We start from the raw sequence: 9,803 nt of genomic DNA, 5'->3' as shown, positions 1-9,803 counted from the left end.
AGGTTTTCCCCATGCTGTTCTCATGATAATGGGTGTGTTCTCATGAGCTCTGATAGTTTAAAAGTGTGGCACTTCACCCTCCCGTTCTCTCTCTCCTGCTGCCATGTAAGACGTGCCTTGCTTCCCCTTTGCCTTCCGCCATGATTGTAAGTTTCCTGAGGTCTCCCCAGCCATGCAAAACTGTGAGTCAATAAAGCGCTTTTCCTTACCTAGTCTTTACCCAGTCTCAGGTAGTTCTTTGTAACAGTGTTGAAACAGACCAATACACCAACTGCGCAGGGTGGCTATAATTACATCAGATAAAGTGGACTTTAATTCAAAAGCTGTTACAAGAGACAAAGAAGGTCATTACATAATGACAAAATGGCTGATTCCACAGGAATATATAACAATTACAAATATACATGTACCAAACATCAGAGCACCTAACTATATAAAGCAAACATTGACAGATTTTAAGGAATACATAAAAGTAACACAATAATAGTAGGAGACTTTGATATCCTACTTTCCATAAAGGATTTATAATCTGAACAGAAAATCAATAAGGAAACACCAGATCTGAACAATGCCACAAACTAATGTGTGAGTCAGACATATACAAAACATTCCACCCAACAGCAGCAGCAAACACGTTCTCCTAAAACAGACATGGAACATTTTCTAAGAAAAATCACATGCTAGGTTACAAAGTAATTGTTAACAAACTTAAGAAGATTGAAATCATTCTGTGTGCCATTTCTGGCTATTAAAAAATTAAAAATGAATTAGATAACAATAGGAAAATCCTAGATTATGTGAAAATTAAACACTCCTGAACAACTATTGACTCAAAGAAGAAATTAAAAAGAAAATTAAAGAATATTTCAGGAAAAGCAATGAATAAACACAACATACAAAAACTTAAAAGTTGCAGCAAATGCAGTACCAAGAGGGAAATTTACAGTGAGAAACTTACATTAGTTTCTCATGAAAGAAGAAAAAACTCAAATAAACAATTTTCTCATGCAAATTTCTCATGAAATAAGAAAGAACTCAAATAAACAATCTAACTTTACACTTAAGGAAGTAAAAAATAAGACATTAAACCCAAAGTTAGCAGAAGGAAGAAAATAAAGAACAGAGCAGAAATAAATGAAACAGAAAATAATACCCAAAATAATGTGAAAAAATGAACCAACTCTTAGCTAGAATCATTCTTAAAACAAGAAATAAACAAAATCAGAAGGAGTGAAATATCTATTATCTATGGCCATGGAAATAACAAAAGGTCAGAAAGGATTATTATAAATAATTGCAAGCCAATTAATTGGACAACCTATAAGAAACTGACAAATTTTTAGACACACGCAACCTTTCAATCTGAGTAAGAAATAGAAAGCCTGAACAGTCCAATAACAAATGAGAAGACTGACTCAGTAATTTAAAAAACAAACTTTCAAACAATAAAAGAAACACGAACAGATGGCTTCGCAGGTAATTTCTATGAAATATCAAAAGAAGAATACTCAAACTTCTTAAATTCTTCCAAGAATAATAGTAGGAAGCACTTCCAAACTCATTTAATGACACCAGCATCACCCGGATGCCCAAGCCAGACAAAGACACCACAAGAAAGGAAAATACAGGTCAATATCTCTTATGAATATAAGATTCAAAATACTCAGTAAAACATAAACAAGCCAAATTCAACAGCACAATAAAGGATCATACACCATAGCCAAGTAGGATTTATCCCTGGATGCAAGGTTGATTCGACATGCACAAATCAGTCAATATAACATACCACGCTAACAGAATGAAGGATAAGAACTACATGATTATCTCCATAAATGCAGTTGACAAAATTCAAAACCATTTCATGATGAAAACTCTCAACTAATTAGGTACAGAAGTCACTTACCTCAACACAATAAAGGCCATATGTGAAAAGCCCACAGCGAGAATCACACTCGATGAAGAATAACTGAAAGCTTTTCCTCTAAGATTTGGAAGACAGCAAAGATGCTATGTTGGCACTTCTCTTCAACATAATACTGGAAGTCCTAGTCAGATCAATTAGCAAACAAACAAACAAACAAAGAATCAACTAACACAGGAACAGAAAGCCAAGCACCGCATGTTCTCACTCGTAAGTGGGAGTTGAACAATGAGAACACATGGACACAGGGAGGGGAACATCACACACTGGGGCCTGTCGGTGGTGGGGAGGCTGGGGGAGGGAGAGCATTAAGAGAAATACCTAATGTAGATGACCGGTTGATGGGTGCAGCAAACCACCATGGCACATGTATACCTATGTAACAAACGAGCACGTTCTGCACATGTATCCCAGAACTTAAAGTGTAACAAAAAAAAAGATTAAAAGACATGCAAATCAGAACAAAATAAAATTATTTATAATCTTATATGTAGAAACCCCTAAAGATGCCACACACACACAAAAATGATTAGAATGAATTAACAAATACAGTAAAGTTGCAGGATATAAAATCAATGTACAAAAATCAGAGACATGTAGACCCTATATACACACACACACACACACAAGATATTACTCAGTCACAAAAAAGAAGGAAATCCTGCCATTTGTGGTATGGATGAACCTGGAGAACATTACACTAAGCAAAATAAGCCATACGAAGAAAGACAAAAACTGCAGGTTATCACCTATGTGGAATCTTAAGAAGTATAGCTCAGAGATGGAGAATAGAATGATCCTTTATCAGAGGCTGGGAAGGATAGCAGTGGAGGGAGATGGCTAATGGATATAAAAAATCATCAGAATATGAATAAGGCCCAGTATATGATAGCATGACAGGGTGACTATAGTCAATAATAATTTAATTGTACATTGTAAAATAACTAAAAAGGTATAATTGGATTGTCTGTAACACAAAGGATAAATACTTGAGGGGACGGATACCCCATCTTCCATGGTGTGATTAGGATACATTGCATGCCTGTATCAAAACTTCTTATGTACCCCATAAATATATACACCTACAATGAACTCACAAAAATTAAAAATTAAAGGTTTTTTTTAAAGGATAGCTCACAGAAGCAGACTAAAAGAGTGGTTACCAGAGGTCAGGAGATGGAGGAATTGGGGAAGCCTTGGTGAAAGGTTACAGACTTTCAGTTATGAGCAAGCAAGTTCTGGAGAGCTAATATACAGCACGGTAACTACAGTTTGTTGTTGTTGGTGGTGGTGTTTTAGAGGCAAGGTCACCCAAGCTGGAGTGCAGTGGCATGATCATAGTTCACTGTAGCCCCCAACTCCTGGGTTAAAGCAATTCTCCCACCTCAGCCTCCCAAGTAGCTAAGACTACAGGCACACACCACCAGGCCTGACTAATTCTTTATTAATTTCTCTAGAGATGGGGTCTCACTCTGTTGCCTAGGCTGGTCTCGAACTGCTGGCCTCAAGTAATCCTCCCACCCCAGCCTCCTAAAGTGCTAAGATTACAGGCCTGAGCCACCACACCCAGTCTACAGCCAATAATACTATGTTACATTCTCAAACTTTGCAAAGAGAACAGATCTAGTGTATTCTCACACCCAAATAAGAGTAACTATGTGAAATGATGGATATGCTAATTAGCTTGATTGTGGTGATCATTTACAATAGATACATGCTACATATATCAAAACAGCACTATATAAACCTTAAATCATCTTTATTTGTTAGTTATACCTCCATAAAGATGTGAGAAAACTATTTACACAGCAACACAAGAGGGAAAGGATGGTCTTTTCAATAAATGGCATTGAGGCCGGGCGCGGTGGCTCAAGCCTGTAATCCCAGCACTTTGGGAGGCCGAGACGGGCGGATCACGAGGTCAGGAGATCGAGACCATCCTGGCTAATACGGTGAAACCCCATCTCTACTAAAAAAAAATACAAAAAAAAAAACTAGCCAGGTGAGGTGGTGGGCGCCTGTAGTCCCAGCTACTTGGGAGGCTGAGGCAGGAGAATGGTGTAAACCCAGGGGGCAGAGCTTGCGGTGAGCTGAGATCCGGCCACTGCACTCCAGTCTGGGCGACAGAGCGAGACTCCGTCTCAAAAAAAATAAATAAATATAAAATAAAATAAAATAAATGGCATTGAGTCAGTTTGCGGGATAAAAATATATCTTGACCTACACCTCACCTGATATAAAAACCCGTTTTAGATAAACAGTAAATCTAAATGTGAATGGTAAGACAATAAATCTTTTAGAAGAAAATATAAAAAAGAACATTGGCTAAGATTTAGCAAAGATTTATTTTAAAGGATGCAAAACCTAGTAATTCTGACATGAGAACTGATAAACTGGACTACATTAAAATTAAAATCTCTGTTTCTCAAAAGCTACCATTAATTGCATAAAAGCCAACCCACAAACTTGACACAGATAGTCTTACTATTAGGTTGGGGCAAAAGTAATTACGGTTTTTGCCATTAAAAGCAATGGTAAAACCATTAAAATCAACGGCAAAAAACCATTAAAATCAACGGCAAAAAAACCACAATTGCTTTTGCCCTAACCTAATACAAGCATTTGCAAAGACTCACAAAACATGTAAAGAGCTACAAACCAGCATAAAAAGAAAACCTAATAGAAAAATAAGCAAAATGGTTGAATGGGTACTTTACACAAGAAGATACATGGTAGATAGATAGATGACAGACATAGATGACAGATAAACAGCCATATAAAAACTACTTAACTGCATTACTCAACATGAAAATGCAAATTATAACCATAAACAATACCACTACACACACACCAAAATATCTTCAGATACCAACTTATGTTAAAACTTGAAGCACCCAGAACCCGCATACACTGCTCGGGGAAATTAAAATTGATACGTGTGTTTGGAAAACTGTTTAGCCCTATTGAATACACCTAAGTCTGCCCCAGGTTACAGAAATTCAAAGCCGGATATGTATTTCCAACAGAAATGTGCACCTACCCTATTCAGAACAATCTCAACTGGCTACTAATGTCTATCAGTGGTTGAATGGATTTATTAAATGGCACATTCACACAATACAATGTTATACAGCAACAAATATGAGCGGTAATATACAAACACATACAACAGTGAGGCTGAATCACACAATATAATGTGGAGTGAAAGAAGCAGATATGAAAGAGGACAAACTGTATGATTTAATATAAACAAAGTACAAAAATGAATAAAACTAATTTATGCTATTAGGAGTCAGGATACTGATTATCCGCGCAGGAACAGTGACTACAGAGGAAAATGAGGTGACTTCTGGAGGGCCCGTAATGTGTTTTCATCTGAGTGCTGGTCACTCATTGTGACTGTTCCATTTGTAAAAGTTGCTGACAACATTTTCAGGCTTCATTTTATTTTCTAAAACACCATAAGCATGACTGTTTTTTTAATCTGTGTCTAACAATTATATTATCTGGAGTCCCTATATGCCTCCCATCTGTTGGTTCTTGCTATTGAAATCTTCCATCCTTGTGTGTCTTATCTTCAGATGTATGGTGGATATTGTGCTTGAAAAAGTATTAAGAGAAATAATTGGAGCTCTACGGTGGCATTGTTCCTCCAAATAGGATTTTTTTTTTTTCAATTGCGTTTGCTTAGAACTTGGGGTCCCTAGAAGTTTAGATCATCCTAATCGAAGTTTAGTACTTCAGATTTTCCGAACCTCTGGTAAGTCAAAGCCAGGCTGCAATGTGTATGAGGGCTGCTTCATCTCTGGCTGACTCCTAGTGTGTGTTTTAGGATTGCTGTGCAGCAAGGAGCTGGTTTACTTCTTGTAAACAAGACTCATCTCCCAAGGTCCTTGCCTCTAGATATTAACATTGGAGCAATTATCCATGTTCATCTCAACAGGCTATCTTGGGAGTGTATCCCCAGGGCCTCTCCAAAACTGATAAGTAGGTCTGATATAGATAGTCCCTGTTTAGTCCTTTCCATCATGAACCTGGGATCCAATCATCAGTTCTCAAATCCCCCAGGCTCATCAGGGCATAAAGAACCTCAAATTCTGTCTCCTCTTTTGTAGGGACTGGAGATGCAGGCAACAAGTTCTCTGCTCTCTACATTTAGCAGATAGGACAGGTCACCAAGTTCTATTCAGGAAATAATGCATTATAGTCTCTTATGTCCTTACTGAATTTTCAGCCTGTAGAGCAGGAACATGGAAGCAGCCAAACCAGTGAACTCTGAGAGCAGCACAGAGCAGTGGGTAAGGCCCATATGCCTCAGGCTCATGCTCTTTCTCCCGCTCCTCTCTTCCTCATCTTCTCCTCCATTTTCTCTCTCATATTTGTGGGATAAAAATATATCTTGACCTGTACCTGACCTGATACAAAAATCAGTTTTAGATTGATAGTAAATCTAAATGTGAAGAGTAAAACAATGAATCTTTTAGCAGAAAATATAAAAAAGGACATTGACAAAGATTTAGCAAAGATTTCTATTAAAGGATGCAAAAAGCAAACGTACTCACATACTTTGGGACATCTTCATAATCTAACCACGAAGGGTTTAAGGTAAGATAACAATTCCTCCAATCTTTTTGGCACTCCGCAGTTTTCAAGGGCTCACTGGCACACGCCCTGCTGCCTGTGATTCTCACAGCCTACAAGAATGCCCACATGAGTGACATGACGTGGCTCGAGGAGATTGAGTGCCTGACTCAAAGTCAAAACAGCTGAGGAGCAACAGAGGTGGCACAAAGGCCAGTGCTCCAATAGCAAGCTTGCAGCATTTTTCTATCACACCCACACTCACTGTCCTCTCCCCCAAGCCACACTATATAGGAGTTTGTGTCTCTATGGCCTTCTGACCACACGAGCGTTCAGAACCCGCTGACTCTTACAGGCCGAGAGCAGTGTTTTCAAAGTATAGGATCAGAATAACTCGGTGCTCGCTAAAAGGAACTTGGTCCTCAGAACGGAGCCAGTACTTCAGAGAAGGGGCAGGAAAATCAGCTTTATGTCTTGAAGCATCGCAGGTGATCCTAATGCTCACTGCAGCGTGGGAGATGATCGCTTTAGGGCAAGCCAGCAGAGGTGTCCATTCCTCTGGGCAGCCTTGGCTTTCTGAGGCCCCATCACCTCCCTCCTATCTTCTCTCCTGTTGGGAAGATGTTCTACCCAGAAGGCGGGAAGGAAGAAGTTTCTTCCGGGTCTAAAAAAGTGGAAGCCATTTCACTCCATGGCAAAAACAGAGGTGGTGGGCGAGTGTGCTCAGGATTGGGGTCCCTGCAGGGAATCACCACGGTGCTTCTTTTCATGCTCAGGTCATGTAGGGGGTCATGGGGTGATCTCAGGGATGAGCCCATCAGCTCCCTCTTTCTCATTTTAACCGTTTTTCTAAGAGGCAAGCAGAGCTTTGGTCATGGGCTCATCTCTGCCGTCAAATCACTCTGACTTTAGGCAGATCTCTTTGGATCAAGGCTGCACGTAAGTACTGTAGTGTGGGAAATAAACGGGATCGTTTGTGGTTAGATCCACAAGACAACTAACAGGCAAGAGATGTGGGAGGCTGTAGATACAAAAAGTCTCCGGAGCATGTGCTCAGGGTTCCTCCCAGTTTCGCTTAAATGCCAGAGGGCCACTCCATCATTAATCTGTCATTTGGAACCTTATCGCTAAAAGAGGCTTTAACCAGCACTTACTTCCACTAAATGGTTGAATTGACTCTGAAATGACTACTCCCACGGCATCGTGCAGCCTGTTCTAATCCCTTCTGTGATGGGGAGTTCGCCTCCTTCTCAGTGCCCTTCACTGGCCCAGCATTTAAGTCATCTGGGTGACAGCCTGGCTCCTATTTCTTTCTTTCTCTCTCTCTCTCTGTGCCCCTGGTTTCTGACCAAGGCAGTGCATATCCCTTCATATGGGAAGCCTATTATAACATGCCCCTCATCTCTCCCCCGTGCAGTTGCACCAAGTGGCCGGACACGAATAAGTCCCGACCCTGACATCCCGGACCACTCCTTGGACATCCCAGGGTGGACTGAGGGATCCCAGGGTGCCTGGGTGGGGGCACAACCAGGTCTAGGGTGGAGAACAGTTTCCTGCTGGAGTGGGGTGGGAGATAGAAGCTTGAGGAAATGGTTAAATAGGACTCCCTTTGCCATCCCCATAACAGCACCTCCCATTTAAAATCAGCTTTAAAGCTAGAGAACTCCTTCCACATTCAGGATTTCAGCTCTTAACGCTGCATCAGGCAGACATGGTTTCTCTCCTTTAACACACGGTCGAGTAGTTGGGGCATCAACTTTGAGTCAGTAAAGAGGGTTAAATACTGACTCCATTCCTTTACAAGCTGAGCAACTGTAAAAAGAGGATTGATCTTCTAATTCTCAGTGGATTCATCTCTCACAGAGCCAAATAGTGCTGTGTGGGGACTAAATAAAAGACCTTAATGTAGATAAGGCACGTAAGCACATTACCTGTCCAAGTGCTCAGAAATGGGGAGTTATTTGCAGGGGGGGAAGAAAACGATATATGTGTTAATCTACTATTTGAATCCACACTTCTGACTCAAACTTTTCTTTCAGTATACCACTGACCCTAGGTATCTGCGAATTCAATTCTGTAAATTGAGATTTAAAAATCCATTCATGGTTGGGCACAGTGGCTCATGCCTGTAATCCCAGCACTTTGGGAGGCCAGGGTGGGTCGATCACCTGAGGTGAGGAGTTCGAGACCAGCCTGACCAATATGGCGAAACCCCATCTCTACTAAGAATACAAAAATTAGCTGGGCGTGGTGGTGTGTGCCTGTAGTCCCAGCTACTTGGGAGGCTGAGGCAGGTGAATTGCTTGAACCTGGGAGGTGGAGGTTGCAGTGAGCCAAGATCAAGCCACTGAACTCCAGCCTGGGTGACAGAGTAAGACTCCATCTCAAAAAAAAAAAAATTTTTTTGCTAAATGCTTGCCTGCCCTATCCTACCTCCACCAAAGCTGGCAGCTCCAACTTACTTTAACCTTCCACGTTGCTCACAGTTTCTACATCCACATTTGCTTACCCAGCTGCTACTTCAAATTTATCATGTTCAAGATTGAATTTGCAGAACGCACTCCAAATTCCCCTGGCATCAGGTAGTTCTCTAAGCAACCACGTTTTCATTGATACATGGGCTCCTGGGCTCACGGCTCTTGCCCATGCATTCATCTCAAATGCATGAAATGTCTACTATTCTATACAGTTTAGTTCAAACCTCTTTTACTGGTCTCTACATTATGCCTGGCAGTGTGCAAGATCCTGAGGATGCAGGAATATGAGTACGGTCCCTAATCTAGAGACTCTCATAGTCTTGCAGAGAATGGATAGTTAAAGCAAAATGTGGAAAGGGTCAATCCTAAAAGAATGCAAAGACCAAAAATAGTGCAGAAACTAGAGTGGTTACCTCTGGGGTGGGAGAAGATGTCACCAGGAGAAGATGCTTAAGTAGGTACTAGAGCAGGTCTTACCAGGCTGACAAGAACTGAAGGAAAAAAATTCAGGCTGGAAGAGCAGAATGAAGAAAGCATATTGGGTGAAAAGGAACAATCAGTGTGAAGGACAAAGACAAAATATTTTGTGTATTCTAGAACCATACAAACTGCAAAGGCACTGCTAGAGTAGAGAGTGGAGGTCAGATAAGCAGGAGAGTGCACTGGGGCTAAAGCATCCTGGGCCTTGACCGCCTGGCCATAAACTTGAGCTATTCTGGGGGAAATGGGGAACCTCAGCTACTGTACGGAAAATACGTGATAAATTTGTCAGAAAGCACGCTTCATGCTCAGGCAGAGGTAAGTGCTTTACCTCGGCTTTCCTA

The sequence above is a fragment of the Colobus angolensis genome, unplaced genomic scaffold (genome assembly GCF_000951035.1).
Source record: "Colobus angolensis palliatus isolate OR3802 unplaced genomic scaffold, Cang.pa_1.0 Scaffold267, whole genome shotgun sequence".
Taxonomy (NCBI): domain Eukaryota; kingdom Metazoa; phylum Chordata; class Mammalia; order Primates; family Cercopithecidae; genus Colobus; species Colobus angolensis.
Note: the sequence above shows the minus strand (reverse complement) of the source record.